Here is a 13,802-nt window from a genome sequence, read left to right on the forward strand (position 1 = left end):
TATCTAGTTGCATTTTGGGAGCTGAAATACTGTGATGGTAATCAGGAGGTCATGTGCTGCACTGGTCTTCATCAGTAGATAACTGTTGCTGTTGCTTTTACCAACACTATTTCCTTCAATTACTCCCTCCCATGTCTGGTAGACTGTGCCAATTCTGGTATTCAAGTCACTGAAGACGAGCTTGTCCTCCTTAGGCACAGCTGCTTTTAAAGTCTCCAAGTCTTTGACCTCTCCTGGAATAGTCAAGGTGGGGTTGTAAGCACTGATGATGGTAGCATAGAACTTTTCTTTAAGTAGGAGTCACAGAGACGTCAGCTGGTCATTCACTCCTTTGGAGAAGCTGGTTAGCTTGCTGATCAGACTGGATCCAATGGCAAAACCCACTCCTGCTTCATGATATCTGTTGCTGCTTTGGCCATCCAGCAGAATTTGTAGTCAGCTTTGATCTCTGTCAGTTGACCTTCATCTGAAAGCCTGGTCTTGCTCACAGCTACAATGTGAATGTTGTACCTGTCAAGTTCTCTTACGACAAGTGTTGTCTGTGTCTCAGGTCTGTTCATTCTGGAGCCGTCCATGTGTCAATGGAGGTTTTTTTCATGGACATGGATACACACAGACACGCACACACACAGACACACACATGCATGCATGTGTCTGCATGCACACGTGCAAACACACACACACGCACACATGATAAATTTCTGCACAGTTTTTATGAAATCCTACTCACAATCTATTGAAGCAATCTAAAGTTATAAACTCTCACCCTAAGTATAGTGAAATATCTATGCTTGCCTCTGTATTATGTTTCAATAATACTTGGCTGTTCCAAACAAACCAAACTTTAACATCTTTGATTATTCTGTTTACAATGTTTAGAATAATATATGTGTGTGTGAATACATATAAAATCCTGATATATATTGTATGTGTGTTAGAATCTGAGTTTTTGTATGCTAATTATTGTGTTGCAAATGCTAAAATATTCAATATTCAATACATTATTTTATTGAATTCCAGTTTTTAATACTGCAGGCTTTTAAACATTCATTATCCCAGAAGACCTCTAAATTTTGTTTCATCTCTTATGAGACCACAACATTAATAGAAATGCAAACTATTATACTATACATACACACACACACACACACTCATGCACACAGACACACACACGCACATGCACACACACACATACACACACAAACATATATATTTCTCTCTCTCTCTCTCTCTCTATATATATATATATATATATATATATATGTATACACGCACACACAGACATATATATATATGTACACATACATATATATGTACATATACATATATATACATACATATACACACACACACACACACACACTCACACACACACACATATATATATGAAAAGATAAGTTGTTTTGTCTATTGGGAAATTCCAAATCTTTTTTGTTAACAATATCTCCATACATTACTGGAATATAATTCAGTTATCTATTTCCACAATAACTGTTCTTGTTCTTTGTGTTTTTATCTTTTCTTGGAGTGTCTCATTTTATTCAAGCTAAACATTTCAATTGAAATCCCTCACAACTTCTGGTATAGCTTTATACTTCTCATAATGTAAAATTCTAATCATATCAACCAGCATGTGCATTTGAGGACATCTTCATATTACAGACATTTCATATATGGATTTCTTTGAAGAACTTCTCCACTTGCCTCAGTGATGTTCTACTAATATGCAGAAGGTGCACTGAGCAAACATTGTTGAGAAGACTGATGTCTCCCATGAATTCTTGAAGACCTGTAGAGTGAATATTTGGTCTGCTGAGCTGGATCCAGGACTGATGTCATACTGTTCTTCCCTTTTCCAGATACCTAGTGCAGACTTTACTGGAGAGCCCAGCAAGGAAGTTCCTCTATAATTAGAGCACTCTCTCATTTCCCTTCTCATCACTCCAGGTTGCCATACTTTAGTGCCTTCCCAGAAGTACAAGTCAGCTAGAGAATACCTTCTCTATTTTAAGGCTTTTAACATCTCAGACACAATTTCATTCTTTGCAGCAGCCTTACCACATTTCATCGCTTTAATATCCCTGTTGCTTCAGCTCTGGGAGGTTAGTTTTTGCCCCTAGATACACCACATATACATCCAATGATTTTATTGTGACTGGGTTAGGGATATAGCAAAGTATTCTCTCCTTGTCCCAAGGATATTTTTATGCATAAAGAGAAGGATCCCAGTTAAGTTCTTAATGACAGCTGTGGAAGATGGTGGTATTCATAAGTGAAAGAAGGCAGGAGGCTGAGTTTGATGCTAGATTTGCAGGTGCTGACACAGTAGTGCACCTACTTCGGTATTTGATCCTCAAAAGATGAGAGGTTGGTATAAAAGCCAAACTTTGCTACTTTGGATTTAGTTTTCATGCCTATCCATACCTATGGCCGTAAATTATGGGTAATGACTGAAAGAGCGAAATTGGAAATGCAAGTCACTCAAATGAGATGCGTTCTCCGTATTGTGATGTCATAGATGTCTAGTACTATGGAAATGTGACTAGAATGTCACAGCTCTAATACTAATGCTATGTAATTGGAATGTTACAAGATGGATTCTTCAAGCTGAACTGAATGGCAGAAGACCAAGGGGTAAACCAAGAATGAGATGACTGGATAATATCCATAGTCTGAATTGGTCATGTGTGAGAATCTAACAGGTGAGTGTAATAAGGGTTGCTTCTGATAGAACACTGTAGAGGAGGTGCTTGAAGACTCTATCTCCACAAACCTTCCAGGAATGGCGGGCAGTGAAAAATGGATGGATGAATTTCTTTGAAGTTGGTAAATTCTAATGTTTATAGGACACAAGGTAATTAAATTGAACTTTGAGTATTTATTGAAGCAAAAAGAATGAAAGATGGAATGCATATGAACTAAAATTTACCTCAGAAACAGAGACTGACAATTACCAGTTAAATTATTACTATACTCATTGATTGGAACTATAGTTTGACATATTGTATTTATCCCAGTCTCCTTGACTGACAAAACTGATTCCTTGATTGAGAAAAATGCAGATTTTCAGCCATATTAAAATAATGGGCAAGTGGCAAAGGCAACCTGAAAATACAGAAAAAAAAGTTAGGGAAGTAATTTTTTATTCTCAAATGCAGGATGATGCTAATAATATAGCATGAACAAGATAAACTACCCATATTTTGCAGAAAAATGTGTTGGCGGCCAACCATGAGACTCGAACTCACACCCTTGTGATTACGTGTTGCAGCGCTCTACCGTTAAACTAAACTGCATCCCACCCAAAGAAAATCAATATATCTGGCATTATTGGCATAAACAAATATTTGTTAATTGTAAAATCTACAGTTATAATCTTATGAATTGAAATAAAGGATTTGTTTTTTATTTAATATTCCAAATGTTCATGATACATAAAATCTATCATTGCTTTGTTCAGTATTTCTATCCGTACAGTAAATTTCCAGGATAAAAGATATAGCAATATTTTGATTTAAATGTCATTGAACATATATTAACAATAAGTTTCAACACGCTTCTACCCCTAAATTAAACACTTCGTATTTGCTCTTCAGCAGTTCGTTTAAATTAGATAAAAACTAAAAAAGAATATTTGTTCATCTTATGTTTCTGAAATGGTAAAGTTGAAATTAAATAAAAAAAAAAAAGCAAAGAAAGACTTAATCGCTATGTTAATTCTATCTTTGCTACTATAGGAAATTATTTTTAACAAATAACATGTATTCTGATTTATGTAAATAATAAAGTTAACAAGGATTGTTTATTAAGTACCACTACAATTTAAGTTAATTAACAAATTGTTTATTTAGTTTGTTTATTGTAGTTTACTTGTTTATCTATTTTTGCTTAAATCAAGCCTTAATTATCAATGCATTTGTAACTTTAGATGATATCTATTTTAATCTCTGGAATTTATTAACTTCAACTGGAAATAAACAGAAAAGAGGAATTAATGAAAAGCTAAAACTGGATAACTGTATGAAAACAATGGAATTTATTGAATGCTGGATTTGGGAAATCAATAGTGAATAATGGGAACATAATTACTATTAAATGTTGCAATTAAATTGCTAATAAAATCTAAAGGTAATTTTTCTTGAAATTTAGTTTTATGTATCAATAGTTGTGAAGATTTCTCTAAAACACATATATGAGCGCAATATGAATAAAAATGTAGCCATTCTGAAGAGTCTCTAGAAAAGAGGTCTTCAAATAATTTATTGTAGAATCAAACATTATTTCTCATCATTGTTTAATTTAATTCCTCATTGAAAACTCACAAAGGCTACTGGATATTTTTTCCTGCTGTTAAAAAAATTACAGCTTAGATATTTTTATAAACTCTCATTAGTAATTTGGAACAGCTGACAGCTTTTATTTGAAATTTTTTCTTCATATTCTACTTGTAAAATAAAAACTTGCTTTTCACAAATTTTATATAATAAAGAATCATTACTGATATAAGAGAGTGTTTCTTGAAAAAATGTAAACACATGCAAATAAAATTGAGTGCATTTGTAATCATGAAGCTGCTCTTTACTAAAGCAGAGTTGACTGGGTTTATTCCAAAACACTAATTGTGAAACTCTATTGCTCCAATATTAGTATGTGTGAGAGACCATAAGTAAGATGTATTACTCATTATATAAATTATCTTAATAATCAGCTAATACCATTGAACTCATTGTTATTGCTTTTATTGTTATCAAATGAAATGTTAATGTTGATTTGATAGATAACAATACTAGAGTTGTTTCAACAATAGAAAAGAGCCAGAAATGTATTGTGTGGGCTTTATTTAAATTTAATTTTGGTTTAGTTTGGTTTTGTTCTTGAAGTTTTCTAATCTATAGAAAGAAACGAGTAACATTATTAAGCTGGAAAATATGATGTGGTAGTTATTGAGTCGTCAAAAACAGATAATTATTACAAAAATACAAATGTGTAAATATTGAGAAAATCATTATATATCATATTTTAAGTTACAGATCTAAGATAACAATCTTAACAATTATTCTAGAAGTATTTTACTGTTTATCAAAACCAACATTTATTGTTGATTCTTATCAATAAACTGATGTACATATGGATTTCTCACTGCATAAAAATTTTGCATAAGCAATGTAGTTGATTAAATTCACTCAGTATTCATTCACTATTTATATTATCCTCAGAAGCATAAAAGATAAAGTCATATACAGTATTGCAAGGTATTGTATCTTATGCTCTATTAATTTTGCCATCCGCTGCTCTAAATGTAGAATATATATTAAAAAGTAATATTCAGCTGTAATCATGAACTCATTCTTTCTTGTAGATTCTTATACATTTCACTTAAAGATGTGAAAGACAAGGGATAATGACAAGAAGAATACAGGAAGGAAGGACAGTTAAAAGCATTATTTCCTGACAATTTTATTTCACAATATTTCTCTCTTTCTCTCTTGATATATGAAGACCAATGTGTCTCATGAAATTATCATCAGATAGATAATATTATTCCTTAGTACAATTTTCTCCTTGGCATAATCTTTAAAGCACTACAACATGATAGTGTCTACTTTGGTCTTATTTAAATTCCTAGCTTGTCTCCTTTTTGCTGTTAAGTTGAAGAAATGACCTCGTATCTAAGATACTGGTTGATATTAACTCAGTATATATATCCTAAGTCAATACCAACCAATCTCTCTCTGTGTCTCTCTCTCTTACTCACACACGCACAGAGTTTACATATATATATATATATATATGTGTGTATATATATATGTGTGTGTGTGTGTGTGTCTGTGTATGCTATCTAAAACAACTGCAGCCAAGAAAAGGATGTGACAGAAGTCAGTTATCAAAATTTACAAAATAAATAAATAAAGAAAGAAGCTGGTTAAAGGAAACAAATTAGACAATATATGACTTTTTATCATATGTACATCCACACATGAAAAAGATGTTCTACCACCACCACCAACAACAATAACAACGATAATACCTCTTCTTTTTCTTCTCTTCCTCCTCCCCTTCCTCCTCTTCCTCCTCCTTCTCTTCCTCCTCCTCCTCTTCCTCCTCCTCCTTCTCTTCCTCCTCCTTCTCTTCCTCCTTCTCTTCCACCTCCTTCTCTTCCTCCTCCTTCTTCTCTTTCTTCTTCTTCTCCTCTTCCTCCTCCTCCTCCTCCTCCTCTTCCTTCTCCTCTTCCTTCTCCTCTTCCTCCACCTCCTCTTCCTTTTTCTCCTCCAGTCTTGCCTCTCAGTCTGTGTAAGGCTCTTTAATTCAGTTGTACAATTTGTATACTGCACTCCCTGTAACAATCAGTAAAACAATACAAGACCTATCCACATATAAGCAACAACAAATATTAACAACAACAACTTACATTATACAACAATTGCCATTCAGTAATGTAATACAAGCCATGCAATAGATACAACCCAATCACTACTCAATACTAAAGCAGATAACACAACTCTCACAACACATGAAGCCATTACTATGCAATATAGTGTCTTCCCTTGTACATAAGCTGCACGACTAACAACAGAAATTCTAGGCACAGGTATGGCTGTGTGGTAAGAAGCTTGCTTCCCAACCACATGGTTCTGGGTTCAGTTTCACTACTTGGCACCTTGGGCAAGTATCTTCTACTATAGCCTTGGGCTTACCAAAGCCTTGTAAGTGAATTTGATTGACAGAAACTAAAAGGAGCCTGTTCTGTGTGTCTTTGTGCCTTTGTGAGTTCCCCACAACCAGTGTGGATTGGTCAGTTTTACAAAGATGCTTGATGGAAATGTTTGATGAAAATGAACCACTCTAGATTGGTTTGAATGGGTTTCAATCAGTTTAGATCGGTTTCAACCAGTTTAGACCGTTTTGGATCAATTTCAATAGTATTGCTCAAAATGTTTGAAGATGTTTGGACCAGTTTCAACCAGTTTCGATGGGTCTGTTTGGTTTCTTTTGAAACAGTTTAGACTGGTTTGGACCAATTCCAACAGTCCAGTTTGATGATGTTTGGATGTGTTTCACCCAGGTTTGATCAGATGCTTGATGGAGATGTTTAATGAAAATGTTTGATAAAGATGTTTGAAGAAAATGTTTACTGAAAATGTTTGAACTGCTCTGGATTGGTTTGAAGTGGTTTGAAAATGTTTGAACTGCTTTCAAATTGTTTAAACCGTTTTGGATGAATTTCAACAGTTTGGAGTTGTTTGATTAAGAAAATGTTTGATTAAAATGTTTGATGAAGACGTTTGCTCGCTCAAAATGTTTGATGAAGATGGCTGGACCAGTTTCAACCCGTTTCAATGGGTCTATTTCACAAAGATACTTGATGAAAATGTTTGAACCAGTTTGGTCCGGTTTCAACTAGTTTAGACTGTTCTGGAATTATTTCAACAGTTAAGAGTGGTCTGTTTGTTGAAGATGTTTGATGAAAATGTTTGGTGGTTGATGGTGTTTGACAAAAATGTTTGATGAAGATATTTGTACCAATTTCAACTACTTTCAATCTGGAGATGCTTGATGAAGATGTTTGATGAACATTTTTGAACTGGTTTGGAATAGTTTCATCCAGTTTAGAATGTTTTGGACAAATTTCAACAGTTTGGGCAAGTCTATTTGAAGTTTGATGAAAATGTTTGATGAAGATGTTTGGACCGGTTTTACCTAGTTTGGACCAATTTCAACCTTTTGGATAAAGTTGAAGATGTTTGATTAAAATCTTTCATTAAAATATTTGAACATGTTCAGACAGCTTTTGGCTGGTTTCATACAACTTGCACCAACATGGACCAATTTCAGTAGTTCGGACTGGTTTGTTTGATGAAGTTGTTTGATGAAGATATTTGATGAAAATGTTTCATGAAAATGTTCGATGAAGATGTTTAGACTAGTTTCAACCAGTTTGGACTGGTTTGTTAGATGAAGATTTTTTATGGAAATCTTTGATGAAAATTTTGAAAATGCTTGATGAAGATGTTTGACGAAAATTTTTGTATTGGTGTCAACTAGTTTAGACCAGTCTGTTTGATGAAAATGAAGATGTTTGATGAGAATGTTTAATGAAAAATCTTGATGAAAATGTTTGGATCCGTTTGGACTGGTTTCAAGCAGTTTAGACATCAAATGTCAAATATGCACTTTCAGCTCATCCATTTTATGGGTATGAAATTTAATGATAAACTATGATGTGAATGCTTTCAATGCTTAAATAGGAATGACAGATAAGGCTCTGTTAAAAAAGAATAGTTTCCATTTCAATTTTAGATATCTGATTTGACCCAATATAAAACTCAACTCCATCGGTCATGAATGACCATGGGTGCACCTAAGAGGTTCTCCTCTGGGGTACAAGTCTGGGTAGAAAGTCACCTCACCAGCAAACACATGCTCTAACCACTGAGCTATGTGCCTTCACACACACACACAACAAACAAACACACACACACACACACACACACAACAAACAAACACACACACACACACACACACACACATACATACACACATATATACATATATGTATGTATGTATGTATGTATGCATGTATGCATGTATGCAAGCTGAGTATCCCATCATTGCCAGGTAATTTTTATAATAGAATGCCTCGGCAGACTTTCAGAATTGCCCACCCACAGAAGATTTTTCAAATTTTTAATCCCCACCACCTTGCAAAATGATGTGGAGAAGTTTCTTATCAAAAAAATGTTTATAAAATCTATAAATGCATTACTTCTGGACTGATTTTGTCCAAGTTTTGTTAGCACTATGCATAAACAATGGGAGAAACCTTGTCGATTTCTAAATTCAAATTAGTTTTTTTCAAGGATGTACCATTTCAGAGCCTTTTGTGGCTAAACACACATACATAACCACATACACACATTTTTATCGTAGACATGTGTATATGTGTGTGTGTGTGTATATATATATATATATATATATATATATATATATATATATGTATACTCTATAGAAATAAACGTATTACATTTCACTCAGGCATTGCAAGACTAATAACCTTGTTTAGAACTCAATAAATGTATTCTTCAGAATGAATTGTTAGACAAGTATCGAGTGGTAATAGAGATGACAAAGGAAAAAAAGCAGGTTATGTTATGAGCTTCATTAGCTTATGAATGCTTCTGCTATAAGATGCAGTGGACTCATAGTTGAGTGCCTGAATGACATCCTGTACTTCATGAAACAAACTTGTGTGTGTGTGTGATGGTTGTTCTCTTGTGATCAAGGAAGACCATCACTGATTATTCAAAATGCCTGCAATGCCAATGCATAAGGTTACAGCACCAGCAGTTGGCTTCACCTTCATTCATGTCCACAGCTTCCATGCTCACAGCAGTGCTCTCCTACTTGACTGGGCATTGGATAGTTGCCCTGTTGGGCGATTGCACGTGCAAGCAAAAGATATCCAAAATGTTCAGTGCCATTCCTTGTATATCTGTTTTTATTTCTGAGTGACTTTCTCTTAGAGACATGCTTTAACAAAAGCTAAGAGGTTCCTCACTCCCAGTAGTCTTCCAGCACACCAGACACCAACCCAAAATTTCTGAGGGCCCATGCTACTGTTAGATAATTGTCACTAATATATATATATATATATATATATATGCATACATACACATATAAGCAATATTATTTACATGTGTATGTGCATTCATCATTCATACCATTTACACTAAAATATGGACATATATTTTCAAGTTAATATATTTATATATTTTGTAGCACAAAACATATAGGTGCCTATACATGTATACACAAATATAGTTATATATTTATGCATGTCTGTATATCAGTCTATATAAGTGTGTGTAATTATATATACATATATGTAGATGCATATATATAGAATATGATTTCATTTTTAGTTTATACAACTGCATTTTATCTTTTCCTGAAACCTATTACTACCAGCACAGTGGATAAAATTTTCTTGTTTATGTTGGTTGGTTTTGCTACTAATCTTATCAAAATGCTTGAAATAAATGCCGATATATGCTATCTCACTAAACATCAACACATGAAAATCTTTGATCTTGCATTTATATTAATGTTATACACAGAAATCAGAAATAGACTTGTTCTGAAAATCTGCTTTATATGCATCAAATTAATATTTTCTTTGGTCTATCATATCAGATTCCTCACATTCTTTTTGAACTACTGTGTAAGTAAGATGCTCTTTGGGCAGCAGCTTTTGTAGATTCTTTTATTCTTCATATGCTGTAATAAATTTTCACTGATACATTCACTAGTATTAGTGTCTTGAACATGAATAGAATGTACATAGCTTAAATGATTAATATTTTATTTGTCATTGACAAAATAATAACTGGGTTTTTACAGATGAAATTACAATAGTTTGTCAAATGTATCAGCTACTTTTATGAGTTTTCACGATCACCAATTTCACTTTGCTATGGCCATCTCCAAATTCATTAATCATACGATAGTAAAATCAATAAATCGTACTCTGCTGCCCTTCATATTCCACATCTGGAATGAAAGAATAAATTGAGAGTGCAGAATTTCAATTGATATTTCTTCCTTTACTCAAATTTTAGCACATTCACTGAACTTTTAGGAAATTTTATCCACTCACTAGTATTGATATTGAATGATTATCCAAAGCATAATTTGAGGCATATTATTTAGTCATGTCTGTATTTAAGATAATTATAATGCAGCTCAACAGGTTTTGAATGAAATCACTTTCCACTTTTTCTAGCTTGACTGGTAACATCATATACTCTCACTGTAACTACAAACTTAGAGTTAGTTAATTTCCTAGACCTCCCTGCATCTCTTATACCTCAGCACATGTAGACACAAACTGTATAGAAAACATACAGCTCACTTGCATTGATAAAAACCCTTTCACCAAACTTTTAAAAACGTTGTCTGCAAAACTGTTAAAAAGATTTCCAGCTTCTCAGACAAAGGAAAGTGCAATAGAACTGCAAAGCACACCAACAAGGCTTTAGATAACTAGATTTAGAGAAACAAATTAAGTTTACTCATTAATCCCCCTTAGCTAATAAAACTTAAACCATTCAAGAAAAATAAAGCAAAATAGAAAACACACAAACATATTTCCATCAGGCAATCTGGTGTATGTCTCCAAATCCAGTATTTCCAAAACTCCATAAATCTGATTTGGAAATATTTAGTCACAAATGTTCCATATTATTGAAACAACACAAATTTAAGTTGAGTCAAAATTATATAAAAAAATAAATAGAATGTCATCACAGTTATATGACACCCAGAGTAATAGGTGACAACTGATTCTATGAAGTCATTTGAATAATTCTTTCAAAGTAGCATGTATGAATGTGTGTGTGTGTATCAGTGGCAACGCCAGCACTCAGACTGTTCAGGTTTAGCCTGAGTATAAATTTACTAAAGTGAACGTGTATTTGCAAGCTGATTTAATTTCTGCCAACACTGACTTCAAGTATGTAATTTCAGCCAATAGCTTGGGCTCCTTTTATTGGTCCTTGTCACAGTTAATTTAGTTTCATTCAGCATATGGTGGTTGTCTTAGAGGTACCCAGTGTCAAAAAATAGCATTTGTAGCAGATGTCCTCTCAGCATCATTCACACGCACCTAACTCGGGCTCAGAAGTTACAGCCTGAGTTGTTATTTACAATCGTAAGAATTAAAAGTAATTCAAATTCAATGTTTTCTTGAAACAATAAATTTGTATTGAGATTAGGATTTAAATTCCAATCTATGAAAAGTTTCCATTCTTCAATATTCTTAAAGGAACAAAGAATTACCCAGCAACTGGGGATAATATGAATGAGCCTGGCAGGTGTAAAAGACCGACTGGCACCTCTTGTCAAGAGCACAGGCGACAGTCAGATCACTGATGGTTTTTGTGCACTCTGCTGTTGTTATTTGATTGCTGCTATTTTGTGCATCTGTGTGTAAAGATCAGTTGTGCTTTGCAGGGCTGCATTATTTTTACTCTTAACTTAGAAATAGAGAAAGATATAGTGATAGATATAAAACAAATAAGCCATTTGGGCACTAGCGTGGCTAGAGTGTGTGCTGCCCGGGCCGTTCCTTCTATTTGCTCCCCCCCCCCCCGGACCCCACAAAAATAGACATATTGCCTACAGCAGACCCAAAAGTAGCACCTGAGGTGGACCGACCCTACCACCACCCCTCCTTGCTACACTAGTGCATTTGGGGCGAGAAATAAAGTGGAAAATGTGAAATTCTTCAAGCAGGTATGTGTCATGTGAAATCTGGGATGAGCCCAAGTGATTCTGATGACCTGGAGTGCCCTCTGGTGTGTATATAGTGTATATATATATATATATATGAGGAGGTACCCAAAAGAAACCGGAATTTTGCAATGTGTTTTCCATTTTTCAAAGCAGTCCTGGAACTTTTTAACATACCCATTTTTTTAATCTTCACCTCTTCCACATCTGCAAAACGTTTTCTTTTAAGGAACTTTCTCATTTGCGGGAACAAAAAGTCGCAGGGAGCAAGATCAGGTGAATAGGGAGGGTGGGTAGGCAGAGTCATGCCATTTTTGTCAAAAACTGTTTCACACTCAAGGCAGTGTGTGCTGGTGTATTGTGATGAAGCCACCACTCTCTACTTTGCCACAGGTCAAGGTGATTTTGTCTCACTGCATCTTGTACATGCTTCAGAACTGCCAAGTAAAATGGTTAACAATTTGACCAGGAGGAACAAATTCTGTGTGGACAATTCCTTTTGCATTGATGAAACAAATCAGCATTGTCATGATATTGGACTTCACTTGTCATGCTTTTGGGGTGGGGCATGGTGACATTGAATGCTCCCATTGACTTGACTGTTGCTTCATTCCCGGGTTGTAGCTGTACAACCAGCTTTCATCAAAAGTGATAACCTTTGAAGAAGGGTCCAGATCAACTTTCAACTGTTCTTTCAGTTCATGACAAACATTCAGTCATGACTACTTTTGATCTTCCATGAGCAAGCAAAGCATGAATTTTGCTGCAACTCTTTTCATTCACGAACCCTCACTCAAAATTTGTTGGTGGGAGCTCCAGGACACACCAGTCATATCAACAAGTTCATCAATTGTTCGGCAATGGTTCTCCGAGATCAGTTCATGAATTTTCGTGATGTTTTCATTTGTTCATGAAGTTGACAGATGCCCTGAACAAGGTTGGTTTAAAGCGTGAAAAACGCTCATAAATTTGTGGTTTGCTCATGGCTGCATCCTTGTAAACTGTGTGAAGCATGATAACTGTTTCAGCCACTGTTTTCCTCAGCAGAAAACAGAATTTCACAGAAGCATGCTGTTCTTTCATTTCAGCCATTGCAAAAATTGACAAACGGGTGAAGCACTGCAAAACAAAGATGCACCACATAGCAGAATGACCTCATTCGAAGACGCCTGTTGGCAGACTGATTGCGGAAGGTCACATCAAGTGGCTTCTAGCAGTGGAAGCCTGAACTATAACAGGCCTGTCCTATAGAGAATGTTTCCAATTACTTTTGGATACTTCCTTGTGTATATATATAATATATATATATATATATATATATATATATATATATATATATCAGAGTAAGCACATAAATGGGAAACAAGTGGAAGAAAATAGTACTTGAATATTGGAGGTAGAGTAATATGCTTTGTTATTAAAGCTGCAAAAACATCATAAAGATGTCACAAAAAACTGCTACTCAGAGTGTCATGTTCCTGTTCATTGGGCAGTTGTGATTCAGAATGGAATAA

The 13,802-nt window shown here is 34.6% G+C and overlaps 2 long non-coding RNA genes across 2 annotated transcripts in view; both read left to right on the forward strand.

Annotated features, from left to right (window-relative positions):
* The window catches only part of LOC128249803 (uncharacterized), a 489,384-nt gene that overhangs the window by 102,610 nt on the left and 372,972 nt on the right, over positions 1-13,802 (forward strand). The window lies entirely within an intron of this gene.
* On the forward strand, positions 2,549-5,840 carry LOC149132041 (uncharacterized). The gene is made up of 3 exons (XR_016244872.1): positions 2,549-2,702; positions 3,929-4,128; positions 5,360-5,840. It is a non-coding gene; the product is annotated as an uncharacterized LOC149132041 (long non-coding RNA).

This window comes from Octopus bimaculoides, chromosome 18 (assembly GCF_046866305.1).
Source record: "Octopus bimaculoides isolate indiv1 chromosome 18, ASM4686630v1, whole genome shotgun sequence".
NCBI classification, from domain to species: domain Eukaryota; kingdom Metazoa; phylum Mollusca; class Cephalopoda; order Octopoda; family Octopodidae; genus Octopus; species Octopus bimaculoides.